Source organism: Ochotona curzoniae, unplaced genomic scaffold (genome assembly GCF_017591425.1).
Source record: "Ochotona curzoniae isolate NIBS_2020 unplaced genomic scaffold, NIBS_Ocur_1.0 contig_291, whole genome shotgun sequence".
In the NCBI taxonomy this organism is placed as follows: Eukaryota; Metazoa; Chordata; class Mammalia; order Lagomorpha; family Ochotonidae; genus Ochotona; species Ochotona curzoniae.
Genome location: NW_024465649.1, coordinates 11,388,151 through 11,410,085, shown reverse-complemented (window position 1 = coordinate 11,410,085; position 21,935 = coordinate 11,388,151).

Below are 21,935 nucleotides of genomic sequence, written 5' to 3'. Positions count from 1 at the left end.
CTCCCAGCATGGCTGGCAGAATTAAATGGTGTATCCTTTGACACGTAGTGGTGGCAGATGTTTAATAAATATTGATTTATTTCACTGTATCTTTTCCTCAGAGGATGTTTTCATTCTTTAAAAATTAAAAAAAAAATTAGGTCACTGTTTAATAGGCACTGGGATTTCCCTTCCCTCTCCCCAAGTTCCCTCTCCTCCACTCTGTTCTCCCCTCCAGTCTTACAATGGGTGTCTTTCATGAATCAAGTCCATCATGCTGTCACTGAGGTGTCTCCCAATAATGTAGGAGATTGTCAGTCATTTGGTTGTGAGTTCATCCTTAGAGTGCATGCATGAGGACTTTTCTCTGTTTCTACCTATGAACATATTAATTTCTGCTACTTTCCATAATGCATCCCCTTTAGCATAGTCTATCATGGGGAGAAAAAAAATTTTTGAATCTTTATTCACATACATATAACAAAGGTATCAATGTGATGCTAGGGTGGTGTAAAAGAGCGTCCAGCCTTTTCACGTGTCCCAAGGCACTAGTGAAGAAACAATGAGGACTAGGTCCTTGTTACTTACGTTTCTTATGTTTCTTAGGTAAAAATAACAGAGAAGAAAATGTTTCCATTCTTGAACAGATTTTCTATTATTATTTACTGAGTGCTTCAATAGGCATGTCTCAGTTTCCTTACCCATAAAATGGGACAAAAATACTAACCAAGAGGAATATCTACTAAGATGAGCAGCGGGAGGCTGTTAGCATAGGACATCATAGCTGTACTTACAGGCATGTTACAGGTATTTAGTGTTATCACATACATGTCACATGGCCTCACATGCACATTGCATGTTCTCCCTACACTCATGTACACATTCAAGGGGCTTGCTGTGATCACATGTGTGGCAGGTACTCCCTCAGTGTGAGCCAGGGCTGCGGCTGCTGCTGAAATGAAGAAGCTCTTGGCTTGTGGCCTCCGGGGAGGAAGTTGTTGCAGTCTGCTTGAATGGAAGAAGGCAGACAGGCAAACTTTCACAAAACCTGCCTTATCCTCAGGGCCAACCAGGAGTGCTACAGACCAAAGATGAATGAATGCAAAATTGGCTGGATTCTCACTACTGTTCTCATCTAGGACTCTTTTCCTGTCAGCTCCTAGACAGATAGATGCTGGGTTAGAAAATACTAGTAGTCATCACTACAGATGAGTGAGTGAGTGCTGACCAGCCCCCTGACCCATTGCTTGCCTTCACCTCTGTTTGGTCCACTCACCTGTACATGCAGAGATGCAATTGCCAACCGAGAGTCTACTGGGCTGAAGCAGTGTTTGCTGGAAGCAGTGAGAGGTACATAAACCCTTGGCTGACCTATTGACCAGGCTACACACCTGCTCCTCTGGCACTGAACTATTCACAGGTAGAAAAAGAGCTTTCATCCATGGTGCAAGCAAGCAGGATTCTAGCACCTTCTGGCCAGGCTGGAGACAACGTGGGGCATGGAGTAGGCATGGAGAATCCTGATCACTTTCAGCACTGGGTTGTTTCTGCAGAACTGAGAAAAGCACTTGCTTGTTCTGTCCTTAAGAGAACTCTCAGCCTCCATCTCAGCTGGGTTATTGGGCACTTTATCTCCTTTGAGACTGCAGGGTATTTGGGGAAGGGTCTTAAGTTCTCTCTATAGTCCCTGCAACATCTTCCATGGAACTATGTAGGCATACAATAGGCCTCCAACGCCGTTTCTAACTGCAGTTCTCCCTGATCCCCATTCTGGACTCCTATGTTAGTCAACCAGACAGCACTCTGGATCCCAGAGGATGAGGCTTCACAGCCAGAGGGACCATTTCCAAGGCCTTCTAGGACTCCTTGGTAACCCTGAGGATCTATCTGACAGGGCTGTTGGGGACATTAACAATGCCAAGTCAGTCAAACATAGCATCAAAAAATCGTAGTAATTATCAAAATTTTAACTGCAATACAAATTACTATTTTCAGCTTAATTCTTTGGTATCATAAGCAGAGTATTAAACTTCAGTGAATGCTGTCATCTCCACATGCAGACAAGTCTAAAAGAAATTTGTTGTAAGTCTGGAAATTTCAGCTTCCCACCACTGGAATAATTTGGCACAACAAGCCCAGTTCAAAAATGTTCTGTCATTGAGACTGATACACAGCTTCTGTCACTGAGACCAATACACAACTTCCCACCACTGGAGTAATTTGGCGCAACATTCTGTAACAAGCCCGGTTCAAAATGTTCCGTTATTGAGACCGATACACGGGGGGCACTGCACAATGAGAACACTGCACCTGCTGTTCCAGGAATCTCTGTGAAATGCCTGGGTTCTTGTGCTGGGGACTCCAGAACATCTCAGGCTCATGGTCTCCCAGCCCCTAGGTGGACAGGTAGGTGGGTTCAGCTTATTTGCCCTTGTGTTGTGGAAGCAGATGGAGACATGATCAACTAGAAACAATACCATCTTTACTCCCCTGAGTACTAGCCAATTCTTGTCGTGGAGATGGTTGGTTTTTGGCCCTGTTTTATGTACTGGAAGCCCAGATGGGAATTCTTGTCCTTGAACTAGACATTAGTTTATCTAATCCATTGATTCCATAAGCAGAGTTAAAATCAATGAGCTGAAAGACCATGTATTCCATTTGTCTATTTCTTCATCCATCTAGGGTCTTTAGTATTGGAGACACTGATGGTTCTTGGAATCTACCTGCTTGGAACAACACTGGGCAATGAGTGTGGACAGAGACAATGGATCCTCTGCTTATTTGTGATGAAGCAGTGGTTGTTAGAAATCTGCATCTGTGTCCTTCTGGAAAGCAGGATCCCTCCTTTGTCTCCACGAACCCCATTAATTCTTGTTGGTCCTAAGGTTCAACATTTGACAACAACTATTGGTCTCTTCAAGGCCAGTCCCTAGGGCAGAAGTTGCATGCTTTTTTTTCTCCTGGCTCTTTCCACACTCCCTGGTTTTGGAATACCAGGCTCCCTTTTTGTGTACCTACTGAATTCCTACTCATCTTTTAGGAAGCAGGTCAGATGCTGTCACCTCCTTGCACATGGATTATTTCTACAGTGGCTGCTTTTTCACCGTCCATGCTCCCTGAGTATGGGAGCACCCATGGAAGGGTAGCTCTTCAGAACAAGGGTCTGGTGCTGTGCCTGATTGCAGATGCCCTCTACCTTTCATCTTCTTCTTCCACACAACTCCTTTTCACCTGATGAATGCTTGCTTTCAGATCTCCGTTGAGCTAACACCTAAAAATGAGCCGCTACCCTACCTACCCAATACCATAGGCCAGATGGAGCTGCCTTCCTCTGTGTTTTTCCTATCACAGAATTATTCAATGTTTTCTGTGACTACTATTTGCCTTCCCTCTGTAGTAGAACTTCAGCTCTCAGAAGACAGAAAATCCTGTTTTATTCCCTAGTGTATTCTTAGCACTTAATCTCAGACTCAAATTAAGTGCTGAATAAATACTGAATGAATGAATGAGAGAGACTGAGTCCAGTGCTGTCCCTATTTGCCTTCTGACTGTGTAAAACCTAGTCCTCTGCTTTGAACCAGTTTCTTCATTACCAACAGGATGTATCACCTCCCAGATCCCTCTGTTCCTGACAGTCCCCTGCTAGCCCGTGACCCATCATACCCACCATGTGCAGCTGATGTTCTGGGCCACCCAGCATGAGTCATGTCTTAAGAGCTTCAGATACTTGCCCACTCCAAGGACTTTACATTCCTTGGAGAACCTTTCACTCTTCAAATATTGTCTTTCTGATGTGGTCTTTGGCAGTGTCATCCCTCTCTCCAGCTCCCGTGGGTTGGGTCGCTTGATGAAACTGAGTTGGATCAGCACAGATGCCCTTTCTTCTCTGTCTGTTCCAGGCAGTCCTGGTCTTGTGCTTTCCAGAAGAGGGCGGGACCTGCCAAGCCTGTGATGGAGTGTGCTGTGGTGCTGATGCTGTCTGAGATCAGGGGAAGCTGTGACTCAGGATTTGTGAAATGTTAACTTGAGCAGGGGGTGCTGAGTAAGACCACACTGAAGCTGTGTGTCCTGGGCAGCAGTGAGTTGAGATGATTGGAATTAGAACCAGAGACTGAGGTCAATTCCTGCCAAGGCAGCTCTCATTTCCTAGCTGTGTCCCCACTGATGTATCATTTAACCTTGCTGAGCTGTAATCACTTTATCTGATAAATGGCTACGCCTACTTGTGCCCTAGCAAGGTTTAGCACATTTTCATTGAATACCAGTTATGAGATAGGCACTTTACATCTGTTATTTAATCTAATCCTCAGAACAGCTTTGTGTGGCTGTAGGGTAAGATAAGATTCTGGCCTCAATTCTGGGTTTCTATCAGAAATTAATTGTGTATGTTGGAACACTTTATCCTGCCTGAGGTTGGTAGATAAGGGTTTGGTGGTCAAACATGTTTGTTTAACTCCACATTCCCTCTTAATCAAGGGGGATTACAGGGAGCCTCGATGATGTAACAGGCATCCTTGGGGAGTTGTATAAAGCCATCAGGATATGAAGGGAAAGGCTCTAACTGTGCCCAAACTCGACTCCCCATTTTATGCCCAGCAGCCTGGAGCTGGGCTCCTTGATGTTTGCCTTGTTAGCAGGGCAGCCATTTTCATGTGGCTGTTCCAGGCTCTTTCTTGTTGATGATAATCAGGTGAAAATGAGGAGTTTATGATACTTCCAAGGAAGAGTAATGTAGATTCTTACAGGCTATGCTACATCGGTAACAAAATTGAGTGAAGGGGAGTGTATCTGAAATTCAGAAGTTTGTGAGTTTTTCTGCAGGTCATTATTATTTTTTTTAAATTAGGGATTAAAGAAAGAAAAAACTAAAGGAAGAGTATGAAGACTCCTTACTGGTAAAAATGTTGATGTCTCATCTTGTTTTGGAATGAAGAGTTGGTTGGGATTACCCTGTTCTGACTGCTGAGTCACTGTCAGGGACAGAGCCAACATGACCCTTGGGTATCTTTCTCCACTTCTATTTTTTTTTAGCTGCAAATCTTGGTCAGGGAGAGGTGTCTTGCTCAGGTGCAGACTGACACTTTCAGGACCATGGCTGTGATGGCAGGTGCCACCTTGGTCAGGAGCGCTGAGGCAGCCACGGCAGATCACCTCTCTTGCCGGGGCTTTGGACATTATTCCTAAGCCTCATCTGGAGCAGGTCATCTAGCCCTTCCTGTGTCTTGGATATAAGCTTTTTCATTGCATCATTAGCCAAGATCAGCTTCTGGTTCTTGCAATGACAAGTTTCACATATGATGACTAAATTGAAAGAAACGAGAATCACAAAACTTTTCGAGGCGCGCCTACTGTGGGAACACCAGGTACCATGTCATATGCTGGGCATGTGCTATTTCACTTCCGCCTTTTCAACAGTCTCATGATTTTGGGCTCAATTTGCTTCTTTGTTTTGTGTTATTTTCTGCAGAGGTGATAACTGAGGCGTACAGAGATCTCAAAATTGGCTAAGTTCCTAAGTTGGGAAGTTTGCCCACGATGCTTCAAAGACAGCAGAAAGTAATCCCTGAGAGGCCTGTTACTCACTGAAGAGTCACGGCTGCGAGAGGATGTTTAGCTTTTGTTTGTTTGTTTATTTTTGTTTTTACTTAATTATTATTATTATCATGTATGATACAATTCCGTAGGCTCTGGGATTTTCTTTACCCCCTTTTTAAGTCCTCTCCCCATCCTCCCCTGAGTCCCTCTATATCATTACTATAGTGTAGTTTTTTCATAAACAGTCCTATGCTCATCACTGCGGGCATGGTCAATGGCAGAGAGTCCAGCATCCTATTGTCAAGATGTAGTAAACAGTTTCATTGGGAGTCCATCTTTGGTGGAAGTAGAGATGCATACTGCATTGTATCCTCACATCTGGATATGATAATCCCCTTTACACAGTTACTTTGCATCCCCTTAAATGAAAAGCCACACTATGAAATCCAGTACAGTCAGAAAAATAGAAATTTATAATGCCATGAAGTTGAATAACATGCTACTGGAAATGAAAGTCTCCATTACACAGCAACTGTACATCTCTTTAAACAAAAAGCTACAAAACAACATCAGCAACAGGAAGAAAAAAAGAAATTAACACCATGATGTTAAAAAACATGCTACTGAATGACTAATGTGTTGCCAAAAAAATGAAAATCAAGAACTTTCTTGAAGAAAATGATGCTACTGTATGATCTATGAGTCAGTGAAGAATTTAATCAGAAGAAAGTGTTTTGAAGAGATGAAACAAAAAAAAAACTTCATGAGATATGGTGTTTGGTGATCTTTGTTAGTGAGATTTATCTCCTCTAGGCAACAAATAGATGGATTTTTTTTAAAGATTTATTTATTTATTGGAAAGTCAGATATACAGAGAGGAGGAGAGACAGAGAGGAAGATCTTCCATCTGATAATTCAATCCCCAAGTGAGCACAACGGCCGATGCTATGCTGATCCAAAGCCAGGAGCCAGGAACCTCTTCCAGGTATCCCACACGGGTGCAGGGTCCCAAGATTTTGGGCCGTCCTCGACTGCTTTCCCAGGCCACAGGCAGGGAGCTGGATGGGAAGTGGAGCTGCCAGGATTAGAACCAGCGCCCCTTAGCTGCTAGACCATGCCGCCGCCGCCACCGCAGCTGCTGCTGGGCCCGGATTTGTTTTTTTTTTTTAACCCAGTCTACTTATCTATGATGTTCGATATGTGCTAGCATACTGTATAAGAGACCCTGCTCTAGTCCCCACTGAATTACTTTCAATTCAGCTCTCTGCTAATACTCCCAGGAAAGCAGTGGAAGATGGCTCAAGTCTTTAGATCCCTGGTACCATGTGAGAGACACAGATGAAGTTCTAGTTTACCTGAGTCTGTATCATAAGGCAATGTGGATCACAGAAGCAGAGTCCAACCTGTTTCAACCTGTTAGAGCCAATCGGCTTTGAAAGACCAATTGGAAAGGAAAATCCGATTTCCTGGGTTGGCATTATGGCACAATGGGTAAAGTGGCTGCCATTGATGCTAGCATCCAATATGAGCACCAGTTCTAGTCCTGGCTACTCCACTTCTGAACCAACTTCCTGCAAAAATCAGCAGAGGACCCCTTCACCCAAATAGGAGATCCAGCTGAAGCTCTTGCCTCTTGGCTTCTTCCCAGCTCAGTCTTGGCCATTGTGATCACCTGGGTAGTAAGCAAATGAAAGATATTTCTTTCTCTTTCTCTCCTTCACTCTCATGGCTCCAACTTTCAAATAAATAAGTATATCTTTAAAAAGCCCTCAAAATCAGAATTTCCAAGTGATTGTGGAAAACAGGTTTTTCTCTGTAATTGCTCTAAGGCAATCAGGGCAAGCCCTTGGGGAAGGGGAATGGAGGTGCTATTGCTGCTGGTTCCCTAAACAAAGCCCCCAGGGTAGGCTTTTTTTTGTGTGTGTGTTGCCTCCAGGTGAGAGACTTTCCATTGGATGTAATTTCCTTCTTCAGACACTTCTGACTCTAAAGTAGGTTATAGTTAAGGCCTCAGACCTGGGTACTTCTCTATTTGCTTCCCATGACTGTGACACTCTAGTGTGTTCATGTAATTCACAGAGGCTCACTTTTTGTCTTTGTTTTTTTTTGATTTTTAAAAAACAGCAATGCATGGGCTGGGTCACTGTGGTCTCAAAGAACTGGCTGCACCTGACCGCAGGCTTAGCAATAGCACAGAGAATCTACTCTTCTCTACACTCTGTGACGACAGAACAGCATCAGCCTTGGCCCCAGTGGTCTCTCCATTGCTTGGTAGTGCAGCCTGCGTGTAGTAGGCTCTCAGCAGATCCTTGATGAGTACCAGTATGCACACACGAGCCTAGCACAGAGCATACTCTGCAGACAACAGACACTCAGCCAACCCTAGTCAGGTGCAAGCCTACCCTGCTGCTCCCTGGCCCTTATTCTCTGCATCTGTACTAGTTGGTCTGTGAGCTTGCCTTCAGCTCTGACGTTCTGTGCCTAGATCTAAATATCGCTGGAATGAGCTGGGGCTCGCAGAGGAAAGATAATCCTCTCGGCATGTGCGCGGAATTATTGATGTGTTCTCCATGTGAGACGAAGAACCCGTGTGCTCCCTCAAGGCTCGTGCTGCTGCACAGTACCTCAGCTGGATCTCTCTTTCTGCTGTACCACTGCCCGCCACATCCCTTAGGACTTGGTGCCAGAATGACTCTTGCCGGAAGCATGTCCTTGGCAAGCCCTGAAGATAGTGAGCCTGCGGGGTGCATGTTAGCTCACAGAGTGGTCAGGGCTGTGTGCAAAGGACTCTGCTGTCTGGTGCGTCAGCCTGCTGTGACCACTCAGGGTGACTCAGGCAATGTCACATGCAGTTTACCAGTTTTGGAGGACAGAGAGCACCATGGAGAGAAGGTCGGGAAATTCTGCTTTTAGTTATACTTTCTGTGTGTGTGTGTGTGTGTGTGTGTGTGTGTGTGTGTGTGTGTGTGTGTGTGATTATTCCCCTTCTTTATTCTAAAGAGAAATAGTTTGATGGCTGATTCAGATCAGAAGAACATAAGAATCAAACAGACAATTAGGATGAAGAGAAAGGAAAGAAAGGATGTCTTTCTATAGCCATTGCAAAGTTCATGACTGATACCAATACAGCAAGGGTAGATTGCCATGGGAGAAGGCTTGAACCAATAATGAGAATTTTAAGTGCCATGAAACCACCTTCAGAAATAAAGTCTCAAAGACCCAGGGAAACTGTTTATCTACAACATTTATGTACACACACACACACACACACACACACACACACACACACACACACAGAGATATTCATTTTTCCTGCCCTGGTTCACTTCCCAGGTGGCAGCAATGGGTGAATGGGTGCCCTTCCACCTTCTCAAGATGACCTGCTCAGCAAAATGCTCAGTTTTCTTGGAGAAGTAACTGCTTCACTCTCCAAGTCTTGGGATAAACCAGTAGCGTTACTGGTTCTTTTTTTTTTTTTTTTTTTACTTTTCTTAAAGATTTATTTATTTTATTTTATTTTTTTTATTGTTGCTTACATTGTATTATGTAGTACAGTTTTTTATTTTATTTTATTTTATTTTTTTTTATTGTTGCTTACATTGTATTATGTAGTACAGTTTTATAGGCGCTGGGGATTCCCCCCACCCCTCCCATACCCCTCCCCCCATGGTGGATTCCTCCACCTTGTTGCATAACCATAGTTCAAGTTCAGTTGAGATTCATTGCTTGCAAACACATGCCTAGCATAAAGTTCAGCGTCTTATTGTCCAGATAAGTTCAGTGGCCTCTTGGGGAGACCTTCTATGGTCTGAAGATAGGTCTAACAGAGTAAAGATCCGTTACTGGTTCTTGATCACTGCGCTATCTGTTGTACTTTCCCTACCTCCAGCCCATACCTCTGCAAATAACCGTATTGTAAATAAACTCTTCCTACATTACCCAGCTTGGAGGGTGCCATCTGTTTCCTGTTAAGGCCGATGGCTACATCAGGAATTGAAGAAATGAGAGGCAACCAGACACAATGCTTGTAAATGAGACACAAATTGTAGTGCCCTTTATTTGTGCCAACAAAAGTGTTCTATGTGTGCATGTGTTATACATTTCACTGTGAGCTTCCTGGGGCTCACAGCAGCAGAACCCTGGAAGACATCTCTATTGCTTCTTTGTTCCACTGGAGGGATCTCCCCCAAAGCTCCTACCATCCCCCCTCATTTGCTGGTGCTGTCGGTTGAACTGTGTGCCCATAATGAGAAATTCAAGTCCCAGGTCCTGGTGGCCATTTTTGGAGATAAGATTTTGCAGGTGTAATCAGGTTAAATGAGGTCATCTGGATTAAGAATAGGTTCTAATCCACTCCCTCTCCCTTATAAAACAGGATAATCTGAACATAAGGGACATACACAGGGAGACAGCGTGTGTGGAGGGATGCAGACACTGGGGGGAAGCACATGGAAATTAGCAGAGATTCTCCAGAGGGCACCGAACTGCTGGCCCCGAACAGCGGCAGGAGACACTTCTGTTGTTTGAAGCCTCACAGTTTGTGTGTCATGGCAGCCCTGGACAATGAAAACACCTTGCCACGGCTCCAGACCCTTACAGTCAGCTGGGCCTATCTTCCTACCTCATCTCCCACCACTTTCCAGGGTATCCTTCTCTCCTTTGGTTCTCATAAACTCTGTGGCATTCCAGATTTCCAAGCCTCCTGGCTGTGTGCTAATCCATTCTGTTTTTCTGGACATGGGTAAATCTTGTCCACTCTTAGAGTCTCAGGTCAGGAGCTACCTTCATCAGGGCTTCCTTCATCTCCTCTCATTGTGTTGAACTCCTTGCTTTTGAACTCTTCTTTCTTTGATAAATAAACAGCATCTGATACAGTTATTTTCTTCCCTCTATACCAGCCTGCTCAGGGGCAAGGTCTTATTCATCTCTGCCTCTAGGGGTCTACGACAGGGCCTGGCACTTACTGGGGTCCAGTTCCTGTGTACAGATGTCCTCAGCAAGAAATTTGTTTGAATCTTCAAATGTGTTGCATTTATGATGAGAAAATTGAAGCTTGCACACAACATTTTCCAAGTTATGTGTGTCTTGAGCAATCATCTTGATACTTTATGTGGATATTAATCATGTGATGGTGTATGTACTAAATCAACTTGGAGGTAGAAATGTTTATTCCACTAAAAGCCATATTTGCTCAGTGGGGCAATGTGAGTGAGACATCTGATTCTTTAATGAGGCTGAGCTTTCAATTAGTGCAATGTTTAACATGAGAGAGGAGGTTTAAATCCATCCATCAGTGCTGTATATCATTGCTGAGTCGTATTGGTCCTATGCAGCTCAGAAATGGCAGCACAACTTCAGTACCCAGTCCTGTCTACATCATAGCCTGCCTTTGGAAAACGTGCACTGCAGGAGTAGATGCATGCTGGTCTTCAGTTTTGTCCAGTGAGGGATCACAAGCCTGGGAGGCAGTGATGCCTTTTAGACCACCCTATTTGTTTGTTAATAGCAATACAGGGGATAAAGCCTAGCTTTTCTCATATAGTGTAGCATTTGAATAAAGAAGAAACATTTGAGGTTCATCTATTTTCCAAAAGTGCTGGCCTGAACAGTTTGGAGACAGAAAATTAGAGATTTTGGGAGTGAATGCTGGTCTAACGGCAAGAGAGACCCATCTCTAAATACTTGTAGGACCTGGAGCAAAAGTTCAAATCAAAACTCTGTTCCATCTGTCTAAATATTTTGTAGGTTATAAATCCATCCAATGCATTATTAAATAGCATTTTGATAAAATTTCAAAAAAATCTTAAATTACAGTCTTTGAAAATTGGCAGAGCATAAAAGATGACTGAATTGAATTACTACTAAATATATGTGAGTGTTCTACTGATGAACCAGTAATGTTTGGGTGAATGATAAAACTAAAAGGGAACTAATGCCTTTTATGTAATTATTTCATAAAACATTTTTACCTCCATCTCTGGAAAAATAGTCATTTTGTTGTTGTAGACAATATCTTTCCATAGTTTTACTCTGCTGAGGCAATAGAATTGAAATCCTAAATAGCAATTTTAAATAAAATGTAAGACTGAACTGAAGATGATTATGAAGTTCAAGTTTACAGATCATGTGCAGACATTATAATACAAGAAATTATTACAAAACATTGTGAAATGTTTAATTTAATCATATTACATATATAATAACTTTCACTGATTCTTGAAACATTTTTCATTTGGCCTAACATCTTTTGAATCTCCTGTCTTGCCTCTAGGAAAAGAAATGGGGAAAATTTCTGACTTTCATCTTTGAGGACTAACTTGGTCCAAATTTCTTGCTTCTCTGAAATAATCTGAAAAATGGGTAAAGTACATGATTTTAAATGTTAAAAAAGAAAATGAAGGAACTGGCCCAATGATCACTTCACTTTCTGAGTGGAGGCAGGTTAGGGCTGTGGTTTCGGTGGGGTGATGTCCATTAGACCATGGCAGCCTCGCTGAGTTGAGTTTGAGCTCAGAATCACGGAGGCAGACTCTGCTAGGGTTGACAGGAAAGTATGCTAGAAAGCTACAGAGAAAAAGCTTCAGATAGCTGCTTGGGATCCTCTGGAGTCCGTTGCTGAGGTGTCGGTTTTATGTGCTTCAAGTAAAACTGCAAGAGGTCAAGGGGAGTGACTGGGGTCTGTGCAGCAATTTCTGAGTAGAGAGACCTCGTTGAACACCCAGGGCATTCTGTAACACCAGGAGGAGCATGTCTTATTGGAAGTACTGGCCCAACTCTAAATTACAGGCCACTTATTTAAAATCAGGCTTGAAAGGATCAAACTAACCCACAGATAACTGAGCTGGCTGTTAGAAAACAATCAAATGCTTCTCAAAGAAAGAAAGAAAAATCCAGCACACAAGAAAGTCTAGGATGTCACTCTAAGAGCAAATCCTACAGGCAGCAAAAGGGGGAAAAGAAATATGTTACGTAAAGACAGTTGCAATTTGTACAGGCAAAAGGTTAACTGGCGAGTAATAAAATCTTAAAAGTTTAAAACAGAAGAAGATATTAACATTGTTTCAAAGTATTTCTCTCAAGATGATTACGTATTAATCTAAGGAAAAAAATGCCTTAAAAAAAGCCATGTTTATGGTAGAGAGACATGGGCAGGCCTGCCTTAACCAAGTCATCAGGGTGAGTGTCATCAGTAATGCATACCAACATCACACATCTCCTGATATGATATATTGTGATGGGTGCATCACTGCTGATGTTTTTTTTGCAGTAATGGATAAATTTAACCTTATCCGGAATTGACAATGCATAAACTCAAATGAGAGCCATTCTACAAAATAATTGACTAGAGTTCCTGAAAGTCTCAAAATCACGATCAATGAAAAACAGAAAAGGGCTGAGAATTTGTCACAGATGGGTTGGGACTAAGGAGATGAGACAAATACAATGCAATGTCACAGCCTAGATTAGATTGTGAATGCAAAACAAAGTATTAGTAAAAATATTATTGATACAAGTTTGGGGTGTAGCTATAGTGTTGTTGATTTTTTAAAAAAATTGATAATCATACCAAGATTACATGAGATATTAACCTTAAGAGTTTCTGAGTGAAGAATACATGGGAACTCTGGTACTATTCTTTTTGCAACTCCTGTTAAGTCTAAAATTATCTAAAAAACATAAAAATAAACTTATCCATAGTTTCACTAATGAATTCTCCCAAATAACTAAGCAAGAATTAATACTTCTTAGAGAAAAATGGAGTGGTGTTTTCCAATTCATTTTATGAGCCTGTCATTACCCTGATCCCCAAAGCAGGCATAGATATTAAAAGATTAATATTCCTCATGAATATAGGCTCAAAAAGCCAGCAAAACATAGGCAAATTGTAGCCAGCAATATCCTGTCTTTATCCCAGGAATGCAAGTATGATTAGCATCTGAAATTCAGTAATGCAATAAAATGATGCTAATATAATAAAGGAGAAAAATAAAGTCATCTCAACAGAGGAAAACATTTGATACTACTTAACACTCATTCATGATAAAATTTCTCAGCAAAATAGAAATAAAAAGGGAACTCCTGACTTGATGGAAGCTACTTACAGTGAAATCTGCAACCAATTTCATGCTTGGCATTGGGAATGGATACTTTCCCCCTGTATTGAAAGATGTTCATTTTCATCAGTTCTACTCAATAATAGACTAGAGAGCATAGTTAACAAAGCAAGGAGAAAGGGGGACTTATTTTGGAAAGAAAGAAGCAAAATTGTCTTTATTTGTAGGTGAAATGGTCATACATGTAGATATCCCAGGGAAGCTGCAAAATTAAAAGCAAGAATTAAACTGGTTAATCAAGACCACCAAACACAAGTATAACATGCAAAGGAAGTTGTACTTTCATATAAATCAAGCAGGCAATGGAAAAGTGGGTTTAATACATATAAAGTAGTATTACAAAATTTAAAGTAGTGTACAAGTGTTTTTTTAAAAATAATGTGAAAACTATAGAACAGTTAAGAAAAGCAAGACTTAAATCAGTAGTGTGATATGCTTTACTCAAACATCAGGACAATATTTTGAAAGCATCATTTCTCTCCCAGTTTGATCCATAGGTACTATGATATCCTGATAAACATTCAAGAATATCTTTTATGGATTGATAAATTATAAAATTGACATGAACCTACGAAGAACCCAAAGTAACCAAAACACTTTGGAGAAACAACAAAGTTGGAGGCCTTCCCTAATCAGATATGAAGGCTTACTACAAAACCACAGCGATCAAGAAAGAATGGTAAAGGCCAAAAATACAGGTTTATGAAACAGAATAGATTCCAGAAAGACACCAAACAACGAAGGGTTTATTGATTTTTAGTGAAAGTGCCAAGGCAATCCAGTGGAAAAAGGAAAATGTTTACAATATACAAAGCTGGGGCTCAGTATCTGAGACAAACATGACTTTGATCTCTCACCAAACTCAATCACAGATTGAAATATAAAAGCCAACACTTAAAATTTTCTCATCCTGGGGTTAAAGCGTAGTTTTTTTGGGTAAGAAATAGAATCATGAATGACACAATTATATAATTAGTTCATTTTGCTTGAGTGAATGTAAACTCTTCAAAACAAAATGTGAAGAAAACGACAGCTAATGCCATCATCTGGGATAAACTATTCATAACAGATATGAGCCTTCTTCAAAAATGTTTGCAGAAAAAAAGGAACTCAAGCATAAGTTTATTTTTCTTAGGACAAAACATATTTCTCGTAGTACACAGAAAGTACATATTATGACAGAACTATGGATGAATTTTGATTTATTTGTGTCAAAATAATTTCACTTGTCCACTGACTTTAGGATGTAACCCTTTATCTTACAAATGACTATTACTAACAACACATAAACACTTCAACAAAAAGCAAAACTAACAATGTAATAAAACAGGCAAAATATTTGAGCATACATGACCCAAAAGTGATAAAGAAATGACCAATAAGCACTTGAAAATGTGCTCAACATTATCAACTGTAAGAAATTAGGAATTAAAATAGCAATGTAATTCTGCCATGCACCAAGCAGAATTTCTAAAATTAAACAGATTGATTATACTAAGAATTGACAAGATGCAGAACAAATGCAAGTCTCATTAGGTTGCTGCTTGGGATATACAATGATGCAAGGAATTTGGTTGTTTCCTACAGAGTAAATAGCACACTAGTTATATGACCCACATATTCTACTCTTAGGTATTTACTCAAGAGAGTGAACACACACACACACTCACACACACACACACACACACACACACACACACACACACACACACACAGAAACTAATGCTTACAGTCTAGGAGAAAGTAGTTCCCAAATGAAGACAAATTAGCCATTCATGAGCAGGTGAATGGATGAGCAAATTGCTGTATACCTATGCAATGCAATGCTATTTAACAGTGGAATGGAGTGAATTACTGAATTTGGCTTTTTCTGTGATGGCCACATGGGCTTATGGAAGAGTTTTAGACAAGAGAGTGGCAGGCAATATGAGGGATGGGAGAGGTGGGGTCTTCAGGCTGGACAGAAAGGCCATGGAAGAGACTGGGGTGAAGTGATAATATTCTTCCTCATTACTTGATGTGTTTCCTTAAAATAGTTGCATCTCCCTTGTGCTAGAAATTTAACAAAATCAATACTGTAGAGGAGCAGTATGAATCAAAATATTCATAGAAAATAGGCCCTTCTTTTGAAGGGGAGAGATTGAGGAGACAGAGCAAGCGAGCTCATGCCCCGCTGGTTCATTTTCCAAATGCATTCGATGACTAGGGCTAAGTGGAAGCTGAGGTTTAAAGCTTGGAACTCCAGGTGTCTGCCCTGAGTCATGAGAACTCAACTACTTGATCTATCATTTCTGCCTCCCAGGGGTACATGTTAACAGGAAACTGGAGCCAGGGCCCAGAATTGAATCCAGTTACTTTAATGTGAAATGAGTGTTCAAACTGGCAGCTTAAACTGCTGGGCCAAATGCCTAACATGTCTAACCAACACATTATCCTTTTTTTTTTCAAAACAGATTCATTTTTATTTATTTGAAAGGCAGAGTTACAAAGACAAAGGAAGAGATAAATAGATGATTAGACATCTTCCATCTGTTAGTTTTCTCCACAAATGATAGCAACGGTCTGAATTGGGCCTGGGTGAAGCCAGAAGCCAGCAACTTCTAATGGGTTTCCTACTCGGGTTCAGGAAAGGGAAACAACCCTTAACCCATAGGGCATGGGAAATCCTAAGAAGGCTTCTAATAAACGTTGCCCTGGTAGATCTAGGGTGGTAGGTGTAAGGTGGGCAAATGCAAAGCAGGTAGTCAGCATTTGTCGGACTTCCCTCAGAAGAACTGAACTAGTCCCCCTCGATCCATGGACTGTGCTCTAGGCTGCGGAGGGTGAACACACTTATGTCTTGTGCTAACTCTGACCTCTTGGTTGGGAGCACCTGAGTACTATATTGAGCAGGATCCTGAAGTTGTCTGGGATCTTGAAGAAATGAGGTTTGTGAGTAGCCAACACTGCCATGGATAAGGGAAGCAGGAGGTGAAGGGTGTAGTGGCTCACATGCAATATAGCATGTTTGAGTTGTTCTCCAGATAATGAAAACATAAGGTTAAAACCCCACATGTTCTGCAGAGCTTATTTGATGCTGGTTAATACTGGCTAGAACCAACTGTAATGTATGTGGAGTGGTTGTGTGAGGGTATAACATCTTCAATGCAGAGCCTCTGCAATGGATCCACCCCTGCACAAACACTGGATACAAGGACCAAAATTTCTTGGGGTGAAATAGCCAAAGTTCCTGAGGAACTGGAATTGCTTCAGAGAAGGGGCGTCTGTTCATCAGAACCATATCATTTGGACAACAGACATCGATCAGCCACCTGCCACATGCAGAGCCCAGCTTTTGGGAGAGGGAAATCACACACAGTTTAGGAAGAACTTGCTATAATAAAACAAACAAACAAACAAACAAACAAACAAACAGTTTTCCATCCAAGCAGCCCTCACGGCAATGGAGACTGAATGGGTACCAGCTGGGAGGCCTGGAGCACAGCCCAAAGCAGCTCCATTCTGGTGCCAAATGTGAAGTGCCTTGGAAGACTTGCATTTCACTGTAAAATGTATGCGAGCTCAACATTCCATTCCATAATGTGCAACATGTGGCTTTTACTGAATATAGACATTCTTCAAATCAAATAGTATTTAAATGGCTTGTTGGTAAGTGTGGAGGATGCCCAGGTAGATGCCCAGTGCTTCCCCTGTCGTTTTGCACAGTCACCCTCAATGCATTATGGGGTACTTGATTCCTGTCTTCCAGATGGGAGAAACAGCGGTTGGGAATGAATAAGGGAAATCTATTAGACTTGATGTGTTAGGAATTCTTTATCATCTAGCTGTGTGACCTTGGGTAAATAGCCTAACTTTCTCTGTAAACTGAAGAAAATAAATAGAGGATGGGGAGAGATAAAATAAATGAAACTACGTAGTGCAGCTCTTGGTGCATTTTAGGATTTCGACAGTTTCTAGTTAAATCTACACATGGTAAGAGACTCATGAATTGGGCTTAGGAGAATGGGACTGTCAAAGAATAAATTTGGGTTTGCATGTTTGTTTATTGTTGGTATGCTTTCTGTCTTTTCTCCTGATTGTACATGGGACAGTGCTATGAGAACACTAAGGAAAAGGTGACTCCTGGCTGGCTGGCTCAGAGAGGATTTTTTTAAAGATTAAACTTTTTTTTTTTTATTGGAAAGTCAGATCTATAGAGAGAAGGAGAGACAGAGAGGAATCTTCCATCCTCTGGTTCACTCCCCAAGTGACCGCAATGGCCAGAGCTGGGCTGATCTAAAGCCAGGAGCCTCTTCTGGCTCTCCCATGCGAGTACAGGGTTCAAGGCTTTGGACTGTCCTTGACGGCTTTCTCAGGCTACAAGCAGGGAGCTGGAAGGGAAGTGGAGCAGGCTGGATATGAACTAGTACCCACATGGAATCCTAGTATGTGCAAGGTGAGGACTTTAGCCACTCACCTTGCCATCATGCCAGGCCCATCTCCTTTTTTTTAGTTTAAAAAACTAAATATAATTTTATTTTTAAATAATGTTTACATTATTGAGAGGTATGCATGCTCATGTGGTCCTCAGATTAAAGAGTGTGGAGGAATGGAGGAGGGTGGGTAAAATAAACATTTTGATTTTTTTTTCTTTTTCTCCTGAGGGAGAAGGATGAGAGGAGGGCTGCTTCTTGTTATCTAACTATGTCAGCGCTTGGCATGGGTGACAGTCATTTGATGATGCTGTAAAGACTCTGATGTGGGGAGGGATGTTCCAAGGCTGTTACTTGAGTGGATTTGGTAGTTCAGAGAAGTTCCTGGTTTGTTGTTCCAGGGCTGCAAAAATCTTTTCAAGGTCTATTGGTTGACAATGTTCACCTTAGCGCCTCCATAGACCCAGACACTTGCTGCAAAGCTTGGCCATATGAGCCATATGATCTGTTCTGTTTTGCTTTCCATCCTCTGATGAGGCACTCAACGTCCTCTGCTGACCTAGATGAGCTGGTTTCCATGTGTTTTGTGTGCATGTGTACGCTTTTATACTGCATGAGCCTCATGAATGGAAAAAGCCCAGATCTGATATGCACACTGCAAGGGCATAGCACACACCTTGTAATTTTTCTGGGACTAGATATAAGTAGAGTGATCTATCTGGGAGTCCCCGAAAAAAAATCTCATCTGGGATAACCTCAGACTTGCTTCTTGTGTGTGCCAACCAGTTCAGGATCAGATTAAGTCTGTCACCCACTCAAGCCAATGCACGTATTGGTGGATGCAGCTTGCTTCCACCCCCGTCTCTTATGCAAACCAATGTTTGCTGCAGCCTAGCCCAACCCAACACACAAGTCCAGTCTTTATGCACATCACTGGGTGCTGTAGCCTTGTTGGAATGACCCAACACACTCCATGAGGCCCGCCTCTGGTCCTGTTTTTTGCATGTGCTGACATGTGCTGCTGTTTAGCCCAACCTGTTCTGTGCCCTACCCGGCTCTTGTACAGATCCATGTACACATCTCAGTCCACCCTGTTTCCAAACCTAACCACATGTGTCAGCAGGCACTGCTTTCTTGTCAAGTCTGGTTAGCTCCAGCCTGGCATAAAAGTGCCCACAGTTCCCCTACTAGGACTGCTTGCAGCCCTGGATCTTGTGCCTGCCAGGGGTTACCACAGTCCAGCCTGACATTACTTGCACCCAGTCCTGGCTCTTACCAGTGAATGCTATGGTAAGCCTGGCTAAGCTGCAATTATTCTGACTCATGAGTGTGCTAGCTGGTACAATGGTCCTGCCCAGCACATCCTGCCCTCAGTACAATCTCTCAAGCTCACCAGTGGAAGCAGTAGCCCAGCAGGGGAGTCCTTGAACCTCCCCTATCAGGCCTGCTCCCAGCTTTGGGTCTTGCCCATGCCAGTGGGTGCTGCAGCCCAGTCTGGCATGGCCTGCCCCATCTCAGCATTCATTGGTTAGTGTTGCAGCTTAGCTCTGCCTGGCCTGTTGTGGGTAGTGAAAAATTGAAGTTAAAGGTGGACAAGCAGTATACGTGTGCAGATCTCAGTTTGTGTTAGGAAGTCTAGTTTTTATTTAAATGGTCATGATGAACTATTGAGAACTTTACTGAGAACATTACAATGTGAGCAGGGAAGTGATATGATGGGAACCATGCTTGAGAAAGATAATTAAGATATAAGCCTTAAAAAAAAGATATAAACCTTGTAAGGGTAGGTTTTTCCTCTCCCTGTGTGGCTCCTACTGTATGTGCTATCTCTATTAAAGGATTGGCACAGAGTAGGCTTCCAATAACTAACATTTGAACGAATGAATGGTTGAGTGCAGGATGCACTGGAGAAGGCAGCCTTGGGGGCAAGAAGACCGGTTCAGATGCTGTGTTGTGGTTGGGTCAGGTCGCTAGTGCTGGTCCTTGGGCTGCAACGAGGATAGGGACAAGAACATGGGTGTAGTATCCCTGGAAAACATTATTGTCCTGCACTCTGCATCTTTCCTGGAGCCCAGGCGAGTCTCTGAATGAAAAGAAAGCTTCAGCATGGAATAATTCATCCTGAGAGCCTGTGCCAAATGGCTTTGCTGACCCCTCACTCCCCTTGCTCAGAATGGAACACAGTCCAGGGCATGTTCTCCAGAGGAAATTGTCATTTGCATCTGAACATAAAACAGTATTTTCTGAAGCTGTGTGCAGGTCCCAGCTGGTGTGAGCTGGCCTTGCTTGCAGTTACAACCAGCTTGTTTCAATTCAGTACCAGGAATGAGAGTGGGACTTCATCTGCTGGGAAGACACTCATGAATACCAGCCAGCCAGTGCCTGGCACCTTGATTAAGGCGAGGACTTCCTAGGCAGAAAGAAAAGGAAGCAAAGGGAGGGGTTGCTCAAATGCGGATCTTCTCAACCCTCATGAGAACAACTACCTTTGGAAGTTGAACAAATCTCTTGAGTGCTATCTGGGGTGACTTCTGGTCCTGCAGGCATCTGGCCATTTGGTACACCTACTATGCATTCTGTATTGTGCTAGATGCTTCACTTGATGATTTCTGCAGAAGGCAGGTGGTGGAAGAACAAGCTGGCTGGTTGCCAAGGCTTTATACTGGTATTATTTCAAGAAATGATAAATTAAAGTTCAAAAAGTCAATAGGGCCAAACTTCAAGGAAACTCATTGGAAACTTGCTGCTCCAAGTAAGGTTTACAGTTCAGCTGCATAATCCCTTAAAGTCAAGGCTAGGTACAAATGCATAAACACATAGTTAAACAAATGCCAATAGAGCTGCTTGTTTTTCTCACTCCCCTCCCCACCTTTTCTCATGCCCACGTCCTCTTAAACTATCCTCATTTCTTTCTTCTTTTTTAAAAGATTTATTTATTATTGGAAAGTCAGATATACAAAGAGGAGGAGAGAATGAAAGGAAGATCTTATGTCTGTTGATTCCCTCCTCAGGTGACTGTGATGGCCAGAGGTGAGCTGATCTGAGGCCAGGAGCCAGGAGCCTCCTCCGGGTCTCCCAACAGAGTGCAGGGTCCTAAAGCTTTGGGCCGTCCCTGACTGCTTTCCCAGGCTACAATCATGGTGCTGGATGGGAAGTGGGGCTGCTGGGGCTAGAACTGGTACCCATATGGGATCTTGGCATGTGCAAGGTGAGGACTTTAGCCACTAGGCTATCATATTGGGCCCTCTTTCTTTCTTTTTACAAGTTTGTTTAGTTATTCAAAAGCTGGAGAGAGAGAGAGAGAGAGAGAGAGAGAGAGAGAGAGAGAGAGAGAAAGAGAGAAAGAGAGAGAGAGAGAGAGAGAGAGAGAGAGAGAGAGAGAGAGAGAGAGAGAGAGAGAGAGAGAGAGATATTTTGGTTCTGGGTTCACTCTCCAAGTATCTGCAATGCATGATGCTGAAGCCAGGAGCCTGGAGCTCCATCTGAGTCTCCCACATTGAAGCAGGAGTCCAAGCATGTAGACAGTATTTTGCTCCTTTTCCTGATGCATTAGCAGGGAGCTAGATTGGAAGTGGAACAGCCAAGACTTGAACCAGCACTCATATGGTTAGTTACAAGTGGCTGCTTAGCTTGCTATGCCACAATGCCCATTCCTCCTCCTCTCTTAATTGTGGAAGTAAAGATACTATGTGCATAGGATTATTTGTTTTCTGCCTCTTTCCCCAGGATTTCCATGATCTGAATTGCATTTCTTCACCAGCTTGTAGACAGGGAACTAATGCTCTAAGTAGATCAAGGTTGATGATGAAAATTCTGAGGCTGCAGATGGACAAAGCTTTCTCATCATAGGGGACCATGGTAATGACTTGATGTCCAGGCAGCATTCCAGGTTTGA